This window comes from Balaenoptera ricei, chromosome 18 (genome assembly GCF_028023285.1).
Source record: "Balaenoptera ricei isolate mBalRic1 chromosome 18, mBalRic1.hap2, whole genome shotgun sequence".
NCBI lineage: Eukaryota > Metazoa > Chordata > Mammalia > Artiodactyla > Balaenopteridae > Balaenoptera > Balaenoptera ricei.
The window spans coordinates 83,111,827-83,130,607 of NC_082656.1; positions in this window are offsets into that span (position 1 = coordinate 83,111,827).

Consider the following 18,781-nt stretch of genomic DNA (forward strand, 5'->3'; position numbering starts at 1 on the left):
CCCTCTTGCACTGTTGGTGGGAATGTAAGTCGATACAGTCACTATGGAGAACAGTATGGAGGTTCTTTAAAAAACTAGAAACAGAATTACCATATGACCCAGCAATCCCACTACTAGGCATATACCCAGAGAAAACGATAATTCAAAAAGACACATGCACCCCAATGTTCATTGCAGCACTATTTACAATAGCCAGGTCATGGGAACAACCTAAATGCCCACCAACAGATGAATGGATAAAGAAGATGTGGTACATATATACAATGGAATATTACTCAGCCATAAAAAGGAACGAAATTGGGTCATTTGTAGAAACGTGGATGGACCTAGAGACTGTCATACAGAGTGAAGTAAGTCAGAAAGAGAAAACAAATATCGTGTATTAACGCATATATGTGGAACCTAGAAAAATGGTACAGACGAACCGGTTTGCAGGGCAGAAATAGAGACACAGATGTAGAGAACAATCGTATGGACACCAAGGGGGGAAAGTGGCGGGGGAGGGGGTGGTGGTGGGATGAATTGGGAGATTGGGGTTGACATGTATCCACTAATATGTATGAAATAGATAACTAATAAGAACCTGCTGTATAAAAAATAAATAAAATTAAATTTTTTTTAAAAAGTGGGAAAAAAAGAAGTCCCCCTTGGACCCTGCTTTGAGGTGCAGAGCAGGAACGACTTAGTTTGTGGGAAATATTATATGCTTCAATCTCAGCCCCAGAATGCTTGTCCAAGAGATGTGGGTCATAAAAAAGGCAATTGCTTTGCTTTTATACCGGCTATTTACAAGATGTATTAAGCAAGTACTTGGGCACAATTCACCTGGGAAGGAGGGAGACGGAGGCTTCACACACACAGCCGGTTATCAGAGTTCTGGTGACAACCCCGTGTCCAGAGCAGCCCAGCTGCCGGCGAAGCCTGGGGGGACTGTGGACACTGTGGGCTGCGGGGAAGGGGGGCCGGGGAAGGGCAGCGGCTCCACCTCCCTGGGCTGTCGTCCCACTGGACCCCGCTGGCCATGGACCCCTGGGCAGTTGTCCTCCAGGGTCATTATCACTAGGCGGTTGGAGAAATAAATATGATACAGCCACGGAAAAAAATTCAATTCAGTGATTTAGGCCAGAATGAGAGAGAGCTACACATGCTGGCAGAAAATTGTCCGGTTCCTTAAGTGAGAAAACCATTACAGAGTATTATGGAGACAACAGGACACACACGTGTGTATGTACACACACCCGGGAGCAGGATCTAGGGTTTGGAAGAGAGCTTTTAATTTTTACCTTATACCTTCCTGTATTATTTGCATTAAAAACAAACAAACAAACAAAAAAACATGAACTTGTCTTATAATGAAAAAGCAGTTAATAAATATTTTTCAGCCTCTTTCCCATGACAACAAGCCCACCCACACGTCCTGCTTCCGGGCCCCATTGGCCAAGATGAGGACGTGGAGGGCGTGACTGAGGGGAGGATGGAGCCGTTGGCGGGGCTGAGTGAGGGTGACCCGTCCCCGCAGAGGCGTGGCGGGTCCATCCCGGCTGGCTCGCCCGGGGGAGGGGGCCCGGGGCCGGCTGTCCCGGGGGCGCAGAGTCGACCCCCTCCTCGACCTTTAATCGCCTCAGTCTCGGTTTCGGTGCATTCAGTCCCGTGAACACTGTTCTCGGGGCCCCTTGAAAGCGACGAGGCGCGGCCCCCCCGGGGTCTCGGGGGCGCAGAGCTCGCTGCTGGGTGGGAAGGGCATCAGCCTGCTTGTCTCCACCACCAGCTGCCCCGAGGCAGGTCCCCCACCTCTGTAAAACGAGGGGAGCGCGGACCGTCTCTGTACGGCTCTACAGCCTCAGGCAGGGAGCCCAGGGCAGACAGGAGCCTGACTGCCCTATTCAGCGTTGGGGAGGCTTCTGGAAGGGGTTCCCATGTGTTTTACTTACTTCCAAGGCCTCCGTCTTGGTCTCTGTCCAAACCAAGAGATGCTGAGTGTGAGCCCACGGGGGCAGAGTCCGTCTCAAGGAGGACACGAGATCGGTACCTGGCAGTCGGCCGATGCGCAGAACATGCACGTAGAGTGACTGGGGGGTGGGGTGCCCGTCCTGCTATTTCCCGGGGCAGCTCTTGAAGCCGGTGTGGCCTCGGGGCCCCAGGGGAGAACTGGGAGATCCCTCTGCAGTGAGTCTCTCGGAGGACCCAGGACCTCTTGGGAACTGGCCCGGCCCTCGTGCCCCTTAGGCTGTCCCCCCGGACCAGCAAGACGACTGCAGTGATACACATGCGGTGAACCGGCGCCCGGAGACACGCAGAGCGGCGAGCTGATGCTTCGTCACAGCCCTGGCCGCCGTGGCGCGTCCCCATGAGGACGTCCGTCCCTCTGCCTCCGTGGCACTCCCGGGCCTTCAGGATGGAAGGCGCAGCTCAGGCCTCTGCCTAGCCCCACATCGTAAATACCATGAATGCTTTTTTGGTGGCCTCTTACCTTTTACCTGACAGGATAAATTGTTTTATTGTTTCCTATCTTCCTGATCTTTAATGATTTTGTAGTCTCAGGGAAATGTACACTATTCCTGTAAGAGGAAGGGGGGGAAAAAAGAGCCCTAAAGGCCTAAAAACAAACTACCTCTGCTAAGGCACGGACCTGAGTCCCCTCCAGGGGTTTGGCAGTTTGGTCTGTCCGCCATGTCAACTGTCCAGGGCTGGTTGTGCTCTGAACAAGTCAGCTCAAGAATTCACACTATATGTTTTACTTCCAAGCTTACCAGGGTGAAAAGGATCTTTTCATTAATATCAAGAAGAATACAGCCAAACTGAATCAGGTGTTTTATAAGTGGTGACCAAATGCAACTGAATAGTTTTCCATCTTGAATTTCTGTGAGAAAATATTTTAAACTTGGAGAGCCAATTAGTGAAAATAGGAGACTCTGAGAGCAGGATGGGAATGTCTGATTCCTATTTCTCTCCTTTTCATTTTCGAAGCATTATTTGTGGATCGCTAGCAACTTAGACTTGAAATGATCCCAGTGTGCTATTGACTAGAACGGCTTACAGGGATTTATTACCTTCCTCTGTGCACAGAACAAAATTCTATTCTCAGATACCATGTTTAAGCCCTTCATGCATGTCAGGTAAATATTTTCCAATCTGTCTCCTTAGACTTTCCTCACAGTAATCAATATCCTTATATTGATGTGGAAAAACTCAAGACTGTAAGCAGTTTTGCCAAAATCAGTTCAGCAATCTAGGAGAAGATGTGAACCTTTCAGACCCGTCCTTCAGCGGCTGCCGTCTGCCCGGCCTCACACGGTAGAGAAGATTCCTCCAGATCCTTCTCAGGCATCCGTCGGAAGCTGCGCACCATCCCACATGAGGGGGAGTGGGGGGACGGAGGGGACACAGCCAGACTCAGCCAGGCTCCGGCCCCAGCTGGGTGGGCCCTGTCCTGTCCCGTGACCTCTCTGAGCCTCCTTTCTCCCAGCGGAATGGAGAGAGCCGTCTCAGCCCTGCCCCGCAGGGTGTTTGAGATCATTCACACGAAAGAACTTAACAATAAAAAACTTAGCATGGGAGAACTTAAGCATCCTGTAAACATAAGGCACATTTTATTGCTCTCGAGGTTTGACCTTGAAAATACAGGGTAATATCCCTGTACTGTTTCAACTCCTGGAAAAGGAAAGAGTCATAGATTTATTTAATCACTCTCCTGAAATCAGAGGTTTTCTACAGTAGTAATAGTGAATTATCCTCAAAAAGACCCAAGAATTAATGTCTGGGCCGAGGGTTAGGGTGGGGAGCAGATAACATCTTCGCTGTCCTACAAAGCCCTGTATTCGGGACAATGCTGTATTTGTGAATCCTTCTATTTGTTGATTCATTAGAGAACAGTGGTCGGCTTTGATTTATTGGAGCTGAAGGATGCAGAGACTCAGGCTCTCCGCTTCTATCAGCTCAGCCCCGAGGAGAGACGACAGCTGTGGGGCGGTCTGCTGTTCAGTCGTGATCGGCGGGGAGGGACCCCCTCCAGGCCCTGGACCGGGGTGTGGGGCTCCTCCCTGAAGCTCTGGGTCCCCCCAGGGGAAGATGCTCTCTTCCCTCTGATGGTTTACGTCAAGGTCGGGACAGCACATGTGTTTCCACTGACCGAGGGACATGAGGTCCCTCCTGGGCTCAGCTGTGAGGTTTGGGGGCGGCGTCTGTTGACTAATTTTTTTTTTATTGTTTATTTATTTTTGGCTGCTTTATATATTTTGGGTCTTTGTTGCTGCACGCGGGCTTTCTCTAGTTGTGGCGAACGGGGGCTACTCTTCCTTGCAGCGTGCGGGCTTCTCATTGCCGTGGCTTCTCTTGTTGCGGAGCACGGGCTCTAGGCGCATGGGCTCAGCAGTTGTGGCTCGCAGGCTCTAGAGCGCAGGCTCAGTCGTTGTGGCGCATGGGCTTAGTTGCTCCGCGGCATGTGGGATCTTCCCGGACCAGGGCTCGAACCCGTGTCCCCGGCATTGGCAGGCGATTCTTAACCACTGCACCGCCAGAGAAGCCCCCTCACATTATATATTATGTGTATATACCTATATATTCCCCTAGCACATAACAGAAATATGGAGATATTGGGACCCCACGTGGGACTAGATTCACTAGTTTGAGATAATATATTTTATACTTGGAAATAAGAGAGAACATGATATTGTATTTACCTGATATTTTGTCTAAAAGTGACCACACACATGTGACAGGGATAGAAGGAAAAACTGGAGAGATGTGCTGTAATCTGCTTCTCCACTTTTACCCCTGCCCCCCTCCCTCTCCTGGACCCCCTGCCCATCCTGGTCGCCCAGGGAGGCTGCAGTCCGCAGAGGCAAACAGGAGAAGGCGCAGAGGCTGGATCAGGAGACTTCAGCCCTTCAGCCCAACACCCTCACCAGCCTGAGATGAAATTAATTCACCCGTGGTGTGAACACCCTCAAACAATTTAGAAAAATCTCCGTAGCGCCCAAATTCCTACTCAGAGAAATATAAAGGAGAAACCAAGTGTAATTTATGATGAAATAATGCATATCTAAGAATGTAAATTCTCAGGTATGATCACAGGGCAAAACAGAAAGTACTCAGATAAAGTAATCAGAGGCTCACTCACTTTAATGTATCAGTCTTTTTTTTTTCTTTTCTTTTCTTTGTTTTTTGGCCATGCCACGCAGCTTGTGGGATCTTAGTTCCTGAACCAGGGATTAAACCCAGGCCCTCGTCAGTGAAAACACGGAGCTCTAACCACTGGACCACAAGGGAATTCCCTAATGTATCAGTCTTGATGTTTAAAAAGTATGTTAAGAAGTGATACTGTTCAAAAAGTAGAGAACATGGCAAAACAGTGGTACAGGTGGACATGAGAATTTAAACCGCAAGTATATAGTCTGCATGTTAAAATCACACACAAGTTCTTTGGGTTCCTATGTAACATGAGTGTCCAGGATCACTTTAAAGATGCCTCAAGGACCACTTCAGTTATGGTGACGACCAAGAGTGCCCCACAGAGTCCCAGAACACACCTGGGAGGCGCCACCGCTTCTGTGGTATGGAAACAGTCAGATGAACTAATATTAACCATCTTTCAAAAAAAAAAAATTAAACCCTGTTGGTTTTCTTAAAATTGGTTCCACATAATTCTAGACTTAAACATGACAAAACCCCAAGCGATAAGCGTCACCAGTGTCCATAAATCTGGGTGATGTTACATCCGCCACCTTGACCTTTGATGCTGCTATTTGGCCTTGAAAACGGGCTACCAGAGAGAAAAACTCTTTAGGATAATGAGTCGATTCTTGCGCAGGAGGTCAGTGTGAGCCAGGGATTCTCAGCCTCAACGCTTTCATTTCAGACCGAATAGGGTTTGGGTGTGAGGGCTGCTTGGTGCCTTGCAGGGCGCTAAGCAGCGTCCCAGCCTCCACCCACTGGGTGCCAGGAGCGAAGTCACGAGGCTCAAAACTGTCTGCAGGGCTTGTCAAATGTCCCCGGGGGATGGAGTCTGTCTGCAGGCTGCGGACAACGGGTGGGAGCCGTGTAACGTCCCTCTTTGGTCTCTGTTTAGTGCAGTTAGTGATTTTTTTTTTTAAAAAAGAGGGTATGTTACACAGAAGCTTAACTCACCCGCTTAGAGCAGGGTCAGATATTATTATATCAAGACCGTGAATGGATGGACCTAGAGTCTGTCATACAGAGTGAAGTAAGTCAGAAAGAGAAAAACAAATACCGTATGCTAACACATATATGTGGAATCTGAAAAAATTGGTATAGATGATCTTATTTACAAAGCAGAAATAGAGACACAGATGTAGAGAACAAACATATGGATATCAAGGGGGAAGCGGGGGTGGGATGATTTGGGAGACTGGGATTGACATACATACACTATTGATACTCTGTATAAAATAGATAACTAATGAGAACCTACTGTAGAGCACAGGGAACTCTACTAGGTGCTCTGTGGTGACATAAATGGGAAGGAAATCCAAAAAAGAGGGGATATATGTATACATATAGCTGATTCGCTTTGCTGTACAGCAGAAATTAACACAACATGGTAAAGCAGCTATACTCCAAAAAAATAAAAAAAGACCGTGAAAATGTATATCATTACTTCAAGAAAATTGACTGAGGAACAATGCTTATTTTTCTTCCATTATTCCAGTTAAGATTGCCCCTTGATTTGTATATGAATATAGCTAATATGAGTTGAGCTAGTAGGGTGAGGGTGTAGCTATTGTTTAGGACTTTCTCAACCAATGGGAACACCTCTCTACAGTACTGAAAGCACACGTGAGCCCTTCTGAATTTGACACTCAGATGCAGGTTTGATCAATGCCATCATAATGAAGACTAAAATGTGATTTTGTTTTCTTAAGAAACATTGGAACAATTTATCCCAACCAGTCAGGTAGTCAATATGAACAAAACTTACTGGAGAAAGATAATCACTAGCTCATGTAATACAAATTTAATTGATTTATTTTTATGATTAAAAAACGAGTGGACAATTTGTCAGAGTTAAATATTTGTAGTTCCAATTTTAAAATTCGAGCTCTCCTTTATGACTTTAAAGCTAAGCAGAGAGATGCACTTGAAGTTCTCTCAGATTACACCAGAAACAGCCCCGTGAGCCAGTAAAATATGTGGTGCTTCGTGTTTTGTGTTTTCCTGATTTTATCACTGTTTTTAAATTTTAAACTTAATTTGTACCTATACAGCTTTTCAGTTTATTCGAAAATACCTTCCCACTAATTTTATTTGTAAACGAAGCAGGTGACTTGATTATGCCACATTTAAGCTGCAGCATTTCCACATTAAGGGAAGAACCTGTGAAATGATATTGACAAGGCACTTTGCACCGCCTCATTTTTGTGTATTACCCCATTTTACAGGAAGGAAGCTGAGACACCCCCCGAAACCCAGAGACGGCGTCCACAACGAAACCAAGCCACAAGGTCTTCCCACAGCTCTGAATGTGAGCAGGTGAGAAGGAGCCCCCAACAGCTAGGAAACCCACAAGGTGTCACTGTCTGTGGTTAAGACACGGAGGGAGGGCTGACAGCAGGCCTGCCGTGGCCGCAAGTCCCAACCAGAAGGCGCGGCAAGGCCAGCCGAGCAGGAGCCCAAACTCGGGAGGGTCTGCAGGTTCCGGTCCGGTGGCTGTCGTGTGAACACAGCAGCCTCTGAAGCAGCAGATGTGGACCCCTGAGGCCAGAGCAGAGCCGAGAGGGGCGTCCGAAGGGAGCAGCACAGGACACCAGGGGCAAAAGCAGGAGAAGGCCCTGACGAGGAAGAGGCGCAGGCGGGTCTCAGGAAACAGGAAGCAGCTCTCAGGGTTTTTATTCACTTTGTGAAAACAACAGTAGAAGTGAATAGAAAATGGACCTATCTGCCAACGAGTTAGATAACTTAGATGAAATGGAAAATTTCCTAGAAAAACAGAAACTACTGAAAGTGGTTCATGAAGTTATAGAAAATCTGAACAGGCTTTTAACAAAGGGATTTAACTAGTAATTAAACGTTTTCCACAAAGAAAAGCCCCGACTCAGATGGCAACACGGGTGAATTCTACCAAATTTTAAGGAAGAATCAATACCAATCCTTTACAGACTCTTCCCAAAAAAGAGAAGAGAGACACTTCCTAACTCATTCCATGAGACCAATGTTACCCTGGCACCGAAACCCCTAAGACTGATCAGAAGAAGAAAAAAAAATAACCACAGACCAATATCCTTCATGAATATAAATGCAAAAGTCCTCAACAAAATACCAGCAAAGCACATCCAGCAACTTATAAAAAGGATTGTACACAGTGGCCAGGTGGCATTTATCCCATGAATGCAAGAGTGGTTCAACATGCAAAAATCGATGGATGTCATAGGTCACTTTACTAGAATAAAAGACAAAAACCACAGGGACATCTCCACTGACACAGAAAAAGCAACACTCTTTCATAATTAAAACAATAACAACAACCACACAACTTACCAAACTAGGAATAGAAGGGAACTTCTTCAATCTGATAAAGGCCACCTATGAAAAACTCAGAGTTAACATCATACTTAGTGGTAAAAGTCTGAAAGCTTTCCCTCTGAGATCAGGAACAAGACAAGGATGTCCACTTTTTGCCACTTGTATTCAACATCGTAGTGGAGGTTCTCATGAGGGCAATTAGGTGAGAGAGAGGGAGAAAAGAAAAAAAAGGATAAAAGGTATCCATATTGGAAGGAAGAAGCAAAATTATCTCCGTGTTTGAAATTTCTGAAGAATTGTCTGTATGGGGATGGGATGGGTGCAGGCACAAAAGGAAAAAGATTGACCGTGAGTTGATAGTTATTGAAGTTGGCTGATGGACACATTTTTTTCTCTAGTTTTACATATGTTTAAAACTTTGGATAATAAAGATTGTTTTAAAATCTTTATTGTTGTCACACTGGAAGAGGTTTTTTTTAAGCGATGATAAATATTCCTAGAAATTTCAGTTATCTAGAAATCAAAAGGGGACAGAGGACATTTGGAAGGAACACCATTCCCTTGTTCTTTCTGAGCTGGTTGGCCCCAAGCGAGTGTCATCCTTAGGGTCTAAGGCTAGTGGATAGCTTTACACCAGTCGAAATCCACCACTTTTTAGTTGCTCCACGTCTGTCGCAGGATGTCTTGTGGACCTATTTACTGATCCCGTTTATTAAGAGAAAACTCAGTATGAACTACTTACAACAAACACCTTTGTAAAGATCTATGTTATTTCCACTTTTCTCCAAGTCATTCTACCTTATGAGTGATTCACACATTCATTCCCTCTCCTTTTCCCCTAATTAACCTGTAATTAGCAGAATTACCTCTTTAGGACCTCAGCTCACACGTCACTGTCCTCAGGGACCTCCTTCCAGGCTGGGTTGACAATCAGAGACTCTATCACTTTCCTTCGGAGACTTTAACCCAGGGTTTTACTGTGTGTTTGTTTTGAGCAGGAGGTGTGTTCATGGAAAGTTCAATGAACAATCAAGTTAAGAAGAAGAAAGGGAATTTTATTCGCGCCAAACTGAGGACTATGGCCCAGGAAGCAGAAGCTCTGAGACCTGTTCCGCCCGTTAGAAGTCGGAGGCACACTCATACACATTTCTGAGAAAAAGGCTCGTACATCAAAATGACATGTTGATATTTACATGAAGTTCACCAGGGACACATAGTCCAGGTGAGCACGTACAAAGGAACAGCAAATCACCATGACCCCTGCAGAGCTGGGAAAGAACGCTCTCCTTCTAAGAAGTGACATCGCTAGTGTCAGGAGAAAGAAAAAAATCCATCCTATGGTCGAGCAGGCACTCCCACCTCTGAGGAGCTCTGGTTAATGCACGAGGCAGATGCACACGGCACATTAGGGACGGAGGGAGGCGGCCCAAACGGACACAGGGAGAATCTTATGTTCAATTTTTCTTGTCCTGCCTTAAAATATAAATTTTATTTCATCAGGGGATTGCTGACTGGACTACAGACTCGCCGAGCACAGGCCTGTATCTGTCTTCACCGGATGCGCCCCCAGATCCCAGGGCAGCACGGCACACATGAGTGCCACATATGTGGCTGTTGAACGTGACAATGGATGGTGCATAAAGTAATTAACGTTGTTATTTACCAATTCCTGGTCGATCATTATCTTAGACGTCATAATACAAAAAAATTGAAATTTTACACTTTTTCAGCAGCTTCTCAGTATCTTTATAAAGTACATCAGATTTAGACATTTAAACTTACCTCTTTGGTTTGTGATCTGTCTGCTTTTCAGCTTTATTCAGTACACTCTTCAGGCTTCTTTTGATTATTACATCAAAGTAGAATTCCATTCAGCCAGAACCATCATTGGTTCCTTTCTTACATCACTGTATGATTTTTGTATTTATTTATGTATTTAATTGATCTCTTACAAAAAGACGCTTATTGGGACATTGAACAGAACCTTAAAATCAAAGCATCCTCATTTGTTGTATTTATTTTATTAAATTGGTTTGAATTTAAGAGTTCTGTCTCAAATCCTCACTGAAGTTTCACTTCATTTGTAGTATTCCAGTAAGTTTACCAGAAAAAATAAAAATTTGTACTGCCATTCTGTGAGTGAGCACCAGAAGATGAAAACAGCTTCATGATTAATGCATGTAGTTTTTAACATAGCCAGACATCTGTGCTTTCTGTGGTCTGACAGTTTGTTAATAATGCATTAGTATTTGTTTGCATTCCCAATAAGTTGTATGACAGGAAAAGACACCAGAATTATAACCCACTTGTGTAGTCTAAGCTGCATGTCAGATGTAGATGACCCCTCCTCTCCACCCCCACTCCTCTCCACCCCCACTCCTCTCCTTTTCTCCCCCATCCCACCCTATCCCATCCCATCCCATTCTTTGGCCATGTTTGCCAATCTTCCCTTTTCCAAAGTACCTATTTCACCACTGCATTCATTTATTTCCTTAAGATGAAAAGATCAGTCCTTTACAGTTCTTTAGTTTTCTTGTGCTGTTCTGGCTGCACGTTCTGTATTCGGAGCCGATAGTTCACCCTAGGCCACCTGATGTAGTCTTCACAGCTGGTGTCTATGCTGACGCCATTCTGCTTGTCAAACATTTTGAATTTCTCTCCAACTCCATTAAATGGCAAATGTTGCCCCTAAATGCAATCCTGATGGATTAATTTTGGTCCTACTTTTTCAACGAAAACTGTGAGGCTGGGTCCAAGCCACCCTGGCTTGTGAGGAGGGGCGAAACTATTGCCCAAGGCTTTGAGGGGCCGGAGGTGGCTGCTGGGTGCAGCCGGAAGGAGGGTGGGGTCACTCGGCTTCAATCAGCTCCCTGCTGGGATTCAGTAAACGCACAGGCTGGAATCAACAGAATCCAGATCGTTCTCTGAAAAGACGTAGGCATGTACAGAGCCCCTGTCATGTCGGCAGTGTCGTCCAGAGACCACTGCGGGTCAGGCTTTGGCATCCAAGGGCAGGTGTGATCTTCCAGTTAGAAAGGTACCTGTGGTCACGGGTCCCATGACACCTGCTGTACTGTGCAAGCCCCATGCTTGACGCTCAGACGGAACATAAACAAAGAATAGCCTCTTACCTGAAGGACCTTAACAAATTAGTTTGGGAAATAAGAGTAATCTATAAAATGACACTGTCCGTAGTCAGACAGAAAAGGATGAAATAATAGCAAACACATACTGGCACAGTTCCCAGAGCTTCACATGTGTTAATTCACGGATCCCACACTAACCCACGAAGCAGGGATTGTCCTTTTCCCCCATTTTACAGACGAGACCCAGAGAGTGTGTGCGACCTTCCAAGGTGGCAGGCCCAGTGTTCGAGCCCGACAGTCCTGTTTACACTGTGGAAGCTGAAGATGTGATGGGCAGCTGGACGGTAGAATCGGGGGGTAACTCCTCCTGGGCTCCGGGTAGGAATCACCCTCTCTTACGGGACAAAGGGAATTCACAGGACGCATACAGGTCTCCCAGAACTGGAGGAGGCTGCAACGCCAGGCTTAGAAAATTACCTGGCAGGAGACAGGCTGGGGGCGGGGACCACAGGTGGTGACACCACAGGGCGCCGGGCTGGGTGCTTCTGCCATGAGGGATCCCCTTCAGTGCTCCCTTTGCCTTCTGCTCGTGGGTTCAAGCATGAAAGTCGTGCGCGATGGGTGCACATGGACCCGGCAGCAGGTCGGGCAAGTCCCCCTCCCCATGCTGGGTCCCCGTAAGCGGTCCCCGCCCACCCGCGCACTGCAGCGGGAATGAGGTAGGGAACAACCTGTCAGGCCCTTCTTCGTGGCTCAGATGTGCCCTGGTCATTACCGTGCGGGTGCGGCCACTGCAAAACCCACGGCGATACCTCCTTGTAGGAACTCGCAAGAGAGGGCAGGAGAGCAGCAAGCAAGCGATGACCATTAGGGGGAGCCGTGCTTGGGGGACCTACTGCGTGCCACAGATGCCTGTAGCGGTTCCCGTGGCTGCAGACACGCGATCGCAAACTCAGGGGTTAAAAACATCACAAACTATTATCTCACGGTTTCCGTGGGTCGGGAGACAGTAGGGTTAGCGGCGTCCTCTGCTCCGGAGGCCCATCAAGGTGCCAGCTGGGGCTGTGGTCGCATCCGAGGCCCAGGACCGCCTTCCACACTCGCTGGTTGCAGCGGAGTTCGGTTCCTTGTGTTGGGACCCCGGTCGCTGACAGCGGGGGCCGTCTCCGTTGTGGGGTGCCTGTTCCCTGCCACGTGGCCTCCACACTCCATGGCAGTTTGCCCCGTCTCTGCTGCTCGGATCCGACCTCTCTCACCTGTTCTCCAGGCCCATCCAGGAAGGTCTCCTTTTGACGAACTCAAAGTCAACTGATGGCGGATCTCCGTTCCATCTGCAGAGTCCCTTCCTGTTCTCAATACGAGGTGGCAAGTCACAGGGGAGACACCAGGCGTGGTCACACGCTCACCATGGCAGGATGGGAAGGGATGGTAGAGAGTGCCCCGGGGTGGGCTGGGGGGCATCTTAGAATTCTTTCCGGAGGAAGGAGCCAGTGCCTAGTGGAGGGGGCACCCCAGCCCCGATCTCAAAGGTCAGTGAGGTTTGCCCAGGACACGGAGGAGGAGGAGTGGTCCAGGGGATGGAGAGCGATGTGGGGAAAGGGAAGGGAATCTGTCTAAACAGGTGCCGATCAACTGGAGTACAAGACACTCTGAAAACTAGATGAACACGCTGAGGTTTCATGGAACAAAAAGCAATCCGATCTAATTAATATTAAAATGGTTCTTTTGGAATTAAAAAAAATGTTATTGAAGTCTGGTTAATTTACAATGTTGTGTTAGTTTCAGGTATACAGCAAAGTGATTCAGATATATATATATATATATATAAAACTTCTATATATATTGTTTTTCAGATCCTTTGCCCCTATAGGTTATTACAAAACATCAACATTGGGTATAGTTCCCTGTACTATACAGCAGGTCCTTGTTGTTTATCTATTTTATATATAGTAGTGTGTACCTGTTAATCCCAAACTCCTAATTTATTCCCCTCCCACCAATATTTAACTGTTAATATAGTGACCATGGATTGGGTAACAGAATCAAATTCTTTATAGTAAAATTCACAGAGTAAAATCATTCCATAATTGTATTGTAACAAAAAATAGGGCTTGAAATAGGTCCTGAGCAGCCACTTAGGTCCACTTTCAGTTGAACCTGAAAGCCCCATGCTCTCAGCGTCCCTCTGTCTGTCATCAGGAAGTCTTGGTAGTATTGATTCTTGCACAGCAGATTTCAGGAAGAGCACCCGCCCCAGACACTCGTCTGATGACGTTGAACGAGGTCCATTCGCCCAGCTCACTAGAGGGCCTGGGGCACAGGCGTTCACAAGCTGATGGCAGGGGTAGAGAGAGAAAACACGAAACACAAGGAGGAAGGCAGCACGTCGGAGGGTCCTGAGCTGTCGTCTCCTCTGCAGACCAACGGTTCAAGAGCTTCGTCTGGTTCGTCTGCCCGCAATTTCCAAATCCTCAAGAATACAAACAACAAGAAGTTAAATCTTTTCATTTTCCATTCTTAATTTACATGGAATTCCGAACCATGGAAAACCAGAGCCCAAACAGGTGACAAAGAAGCGTGCTTGGCACCCCGACAGACTTGAGGGCAGGTTCAAAATCTCTTGTCACACTTAAAATAGTAGAAGATACAATCTCCGGGAAAGTTCCCGTAGAGACTCACGTGTCAGCCCTCAGATGCTGTAACGTTCGTACCAGATCCAAAGGCAGCCCGCACGTTCATTTTCTGCCCATTGCCCTCCCAGCTCAGCAACTGCTCCCCCAGCAGCTGGAAAAGACTGGTGTTTATAAAGGGCTTTGAAGATGGAAATTAATGCAAGTGCTAAGATTATTATTAGCAACATTTCAAATTGGCTACTTGGAATTTGTGGCTGTACTTGATGACATTTCAATTAAGTTGCTAATTTTTCTAGTCAGGGGCAAAGAGAATATTTTTGGCCCCAAAGCTGAAGTCACGTCTGGCTCCCAGACGGCAATGCTCAGTAGGTCTGAGCTCCGGCTGACGGGGTTTGCACACGGGCTCACTTTCTTAAGGCTTCCACAAGTAGACGGGAAGCAATACTCACTGCCCCTTTGTCTCCTGGAGCTCAGACTCCCCTCCTTTCCATGAGATGTCCCCACCTCCTTCTATGTTAGCCCAGAAACTGATAACTTTTGGAATCTAAAGAATACAACAAAGTAGTGACTACAGCAAAAAAGCAGCAGACTCAGAGATTTAAAGAACAAACTAGTGGTTACCAGTGGGAAGAAGGAAGGGGGAAGGGCAACATGGGGCTGGGAGTAAGCGGTACAAACTATCAGGTATAAAACAAGCTACAAGGACATACACAGGGAATATAGCCAACATTTTCTAACTATACATGGATCACAACCTTCAAGAATTGTGAATCACTATATTGTACACCTGTGGCTTGTATAATATTGTACGAGTAGACGTCAATTTAAAAAATAGCCTCCATAGTAAAAGTCTGATTAAAAAAAAGAAATTGATCATTTTTGTCCAAAATTGGTAAGCCTCTTTCCATTTACAGCTTAGATTTAAAAATGAGAAATGGGGCTTCCCTGGTGGTGCAGTGGTTAAGAATCCGCCTGCCAATGCAGGGTACATGGGTTCGAGCCCTGGTCCAGGAAGATCCCACATGTCACGGAGCAACTAAGCCCGTGCACCACAACTATTGAGCCTGCGCTCTACAGCCCACGAGCCACAACTACTGAGCCCGCACGCCACAACTACTGAAGCCCGTGTGCCTAGAGCCCATGCTCCACAACAAGAGAAGACACCGCAGTGAAAAGGACGTGCACCACAACGAAGAGTAGCCCCCGCTCACTGCAACTAGAGAAAGCCCATGGGCAACAACGAAGACCCAATGCAGCCAAAAAAAAAAAAAAGAAAGAAAGAAAAAATAAAAATAAATAAAAACGAGAAACAATTTTTAGAAAACTTACTGGTTTAGACTAAATATACTTGCTCTTTGTAACGAGTTTTTAAAGTTAGAATGAGCTTGCCCGAGTAAGAAGTCATTTCAACAAATTTCCACATGCTGTTTACTCAGGTTTTTTTTTTTTTTTTAAACTTTGGGTTTATTTATTTATTTACGGCTGTGTTGGGTCTCCGTTTCTGTGCGAGAGCTTTCTCCAGTTGCGGCGAGCGGGGGCCACTCTTCATCGCGGTGCGCAGGCCTCTCACTGTCGTGGCCTCTCTTGTCGCAGAGCACAGGCTCCAGATGCGCAGGCTCGGTAATTGTGGCTCATGGGCCTAGTTGCTCCGTGGCATGTGGGACCTTCCCAGACCAGGGCTCGAACCCATGTACCCCGTATTGGCAGGCAGATTCTCAACCACTGCACCACCAGGGAAGCCCACTCAGGTTTTTTTTTAGCTGTTTATTTAGTAACTAATTTGCAAAGTTCCAGTACCTAAGGTGGACCATGAGAACTTCTCTTAGTAACATCTACGCAAACACCCACCTGTATCTTGGAGTTCATGGAGATACCTTGTCACCTATTTTGTTGTAAATGTGGTTCACGGGGTTTTGGTTTGACTATCCAGTTGCTCAGTTTTAATGTTGGGATTTGGAAAGATTAAAAACTATGTCACCACCATCCTTTACCTTCAACATTTTTAAGACAAGTAATTCCTACCTACGATGATGTACCCAGTCAAATTATCCACCAACTATAATGTCAGAGAAAAAAAAACATTTGTTACATTTACTTTCCATGCACCCTTCCCCAGGAAGCTACTGGAGAATATATTCCAGCAAAATAAAGAAAGAAATCAGGAAAGGAGACATCATGGGATCTAGAAAACAAGCATGAGGGAGAAGGAGGGAATTCCCAAGACATTGAAGTGAAGCCTATGGAGAATCCACACAAAGGCTGGGGAAGTCCTGTTTACAGAAACAAAGGGACAAGAGAAAGCAGCTTCCTAGTTTTCTAAAATATGTCCATAAAGAGAAGATGCAGTGAAATGATGTTATGTGATGTGAACGTGACTTGCTGGGGTGAAGGAGCAATTTATCCCAAGTAATGCTGATTTCTAATTATTGTTCAGCTCCTACTTCAGATACCTTGTGATTTTATTTACCTTGTTGGAGAGGAGCAAAAATCTAAAGTTTCTGTTGAAGTAAATGAGAACAACAAATTGCTTTCATGACTTTATTGGTAATTTTCAGCATCACAGACGTAGCTTTTTTTCCTGAAAGGAAACTGGAATTAAAATAATCAAGCTCGGTCTTCCCTGGTGCCACAGTGGTTAAGAATCCGCGTGCCAATGCAGGGGACATGGGTTCGAGCTGTGGTCCGGGAAGATCCCACATGCCACAGAGCAACTAAGCCCATGCGCCACAGCTACTGAGCCTGCGCTCTAGAGCCCGTGAGCCACAACTACTGAGCCCGTGCGCCACAACTACTGAGCCTGCACACCTACAGCCTGTGCTCCACAACAAGAGAAGCCACCGCAATGAGAAGCCCGTGCACCACAATGAAGACCCAATGTAGCCCAAAATAAATAAATTTATTTTAAAAAAATCTCTTTAGAGGGGGAAAAAAGAGCAGGAAGGGTGTAAAGAATAAATAAGGAAGGAGAAAAGGATTCTTAGCAATTTTTCATGTATTCTCACTGAAAAATAATGCAGAGAAAACGGGTAGCCGAGAAGCAAAATTAGTTGTGATTAGGCTCATTTTGGGACAAGCACCCCTTTGCCTGAGTGCCCACCGTGAGGCATGAGATGGGATGGGGCCAATCTGGGTTTGGGCAACGAATACCTCACTGTAGAGGGGAAGGGCCCGGAGACAGTGGTCATTCTGGGATTCAGTCTGGACCTGCGTCTGACACCCCAAGGAAGAAAAGGGCTCAGAGTGACAGAGGAGACAAAAACCTCAAGGACACAAAATGCAAGGCGGCACAGTGTCTTGCGATGGGCCGATCAGACCCGAGTATGACCAGGAATCTGAGGACCTGGCAAAAGCTTTCATGGGAGAGCTCATGCCAGTGCTATAGGCACGGTTCGATCCTGCTAATTCTTTGAGACTGGCACTCATACTATTCACGTATTTTGGATTAAGACTGATGATGAAATGAAACTTTCCACTTTTGGTACCTGTGTAATGAACACGTTAAGCTAGGCTTTTGAAAGTGACTCGGTGTCGCTGCCCCACCGCTCGTCCCGTGTGGAGGGGGGGCTACTTTCCGTGTGAAATGGTCCAGCAGAGCCTCGTGGATGGGGTGACCTCGAGCTCACTCCTCACCGTCACAGGCACTGATTTTCTCCACATGTGCTCAGACCACAAACTGTAAAGCCCTCCCTTTATTCTGCTGTATTAATGCTCAGTGGCTGAAATAGCACTTTAGGTGTGTTGGCTCTTTCACCATTTACTGAGCACCTTTCTTGCACACGGGATCGTACTGTGCCGGGGAGGCGTCCTCCACACCCTTCCCACGCAAGCAGGGACCGACATCTAGAGCAGCAGGTCTCAAACCTGCTGTATCCGAGAGCTTTTGAAAAAAAGGGATGCCTGGGTCTCATGCTACACAGACTGAATCAAAATGCCTGGGCCAGGGGAACGGGTCCTGGGAAACAGCTAGTTTTTTAAAACTCCCTGGATGATTTCAATCAACAGCTAGGGCTTAGAAATTAGTTTTGGACAAGTTAGTAAGTTAACTAAGAGTGCCATTAAGAGGCGAAAGGAGGGACTCGTTGTCACTGCGTGGGAAGATGTAGGGGAAGGTGACACTCAAGTGTGACTGCAAGGATGAATAGGACTTGGTGGGACAGACAAAGGATGGGGTAGAAGATTCCAGACAAAAGGGATGAGGGAGGTGAGTGGGAGCCTGTAGGAGGTACAGGAAAGGATTTCTGCCAACAAAGAATTCTAGGACCAGTCCACGGAAGGATGGCACCAATATAACCCCAGACCCGTGGGAACAGTAACCCAGGAGAGGGGTACGGATGTCCCAGCACCTGGAGGAGCAAGGACGCTCACCTGAGGCCATGCCCCCTTGTACAGGACGTACTCTTCCTCCCACCTGAAAACAAAACATGGAAAACCGAGACTGTCATACAGAGTGAAGTCAGTCAGAAAGAGAAAAACAAATACCATATGCTAACACATATATATGGAATCTACAAAAAAAAAAAAAAAAGGGGGTTCTGAAGAACCTAGGGACAGGACAGGGATAAAGATGCAGACGTAGAGAGTGGA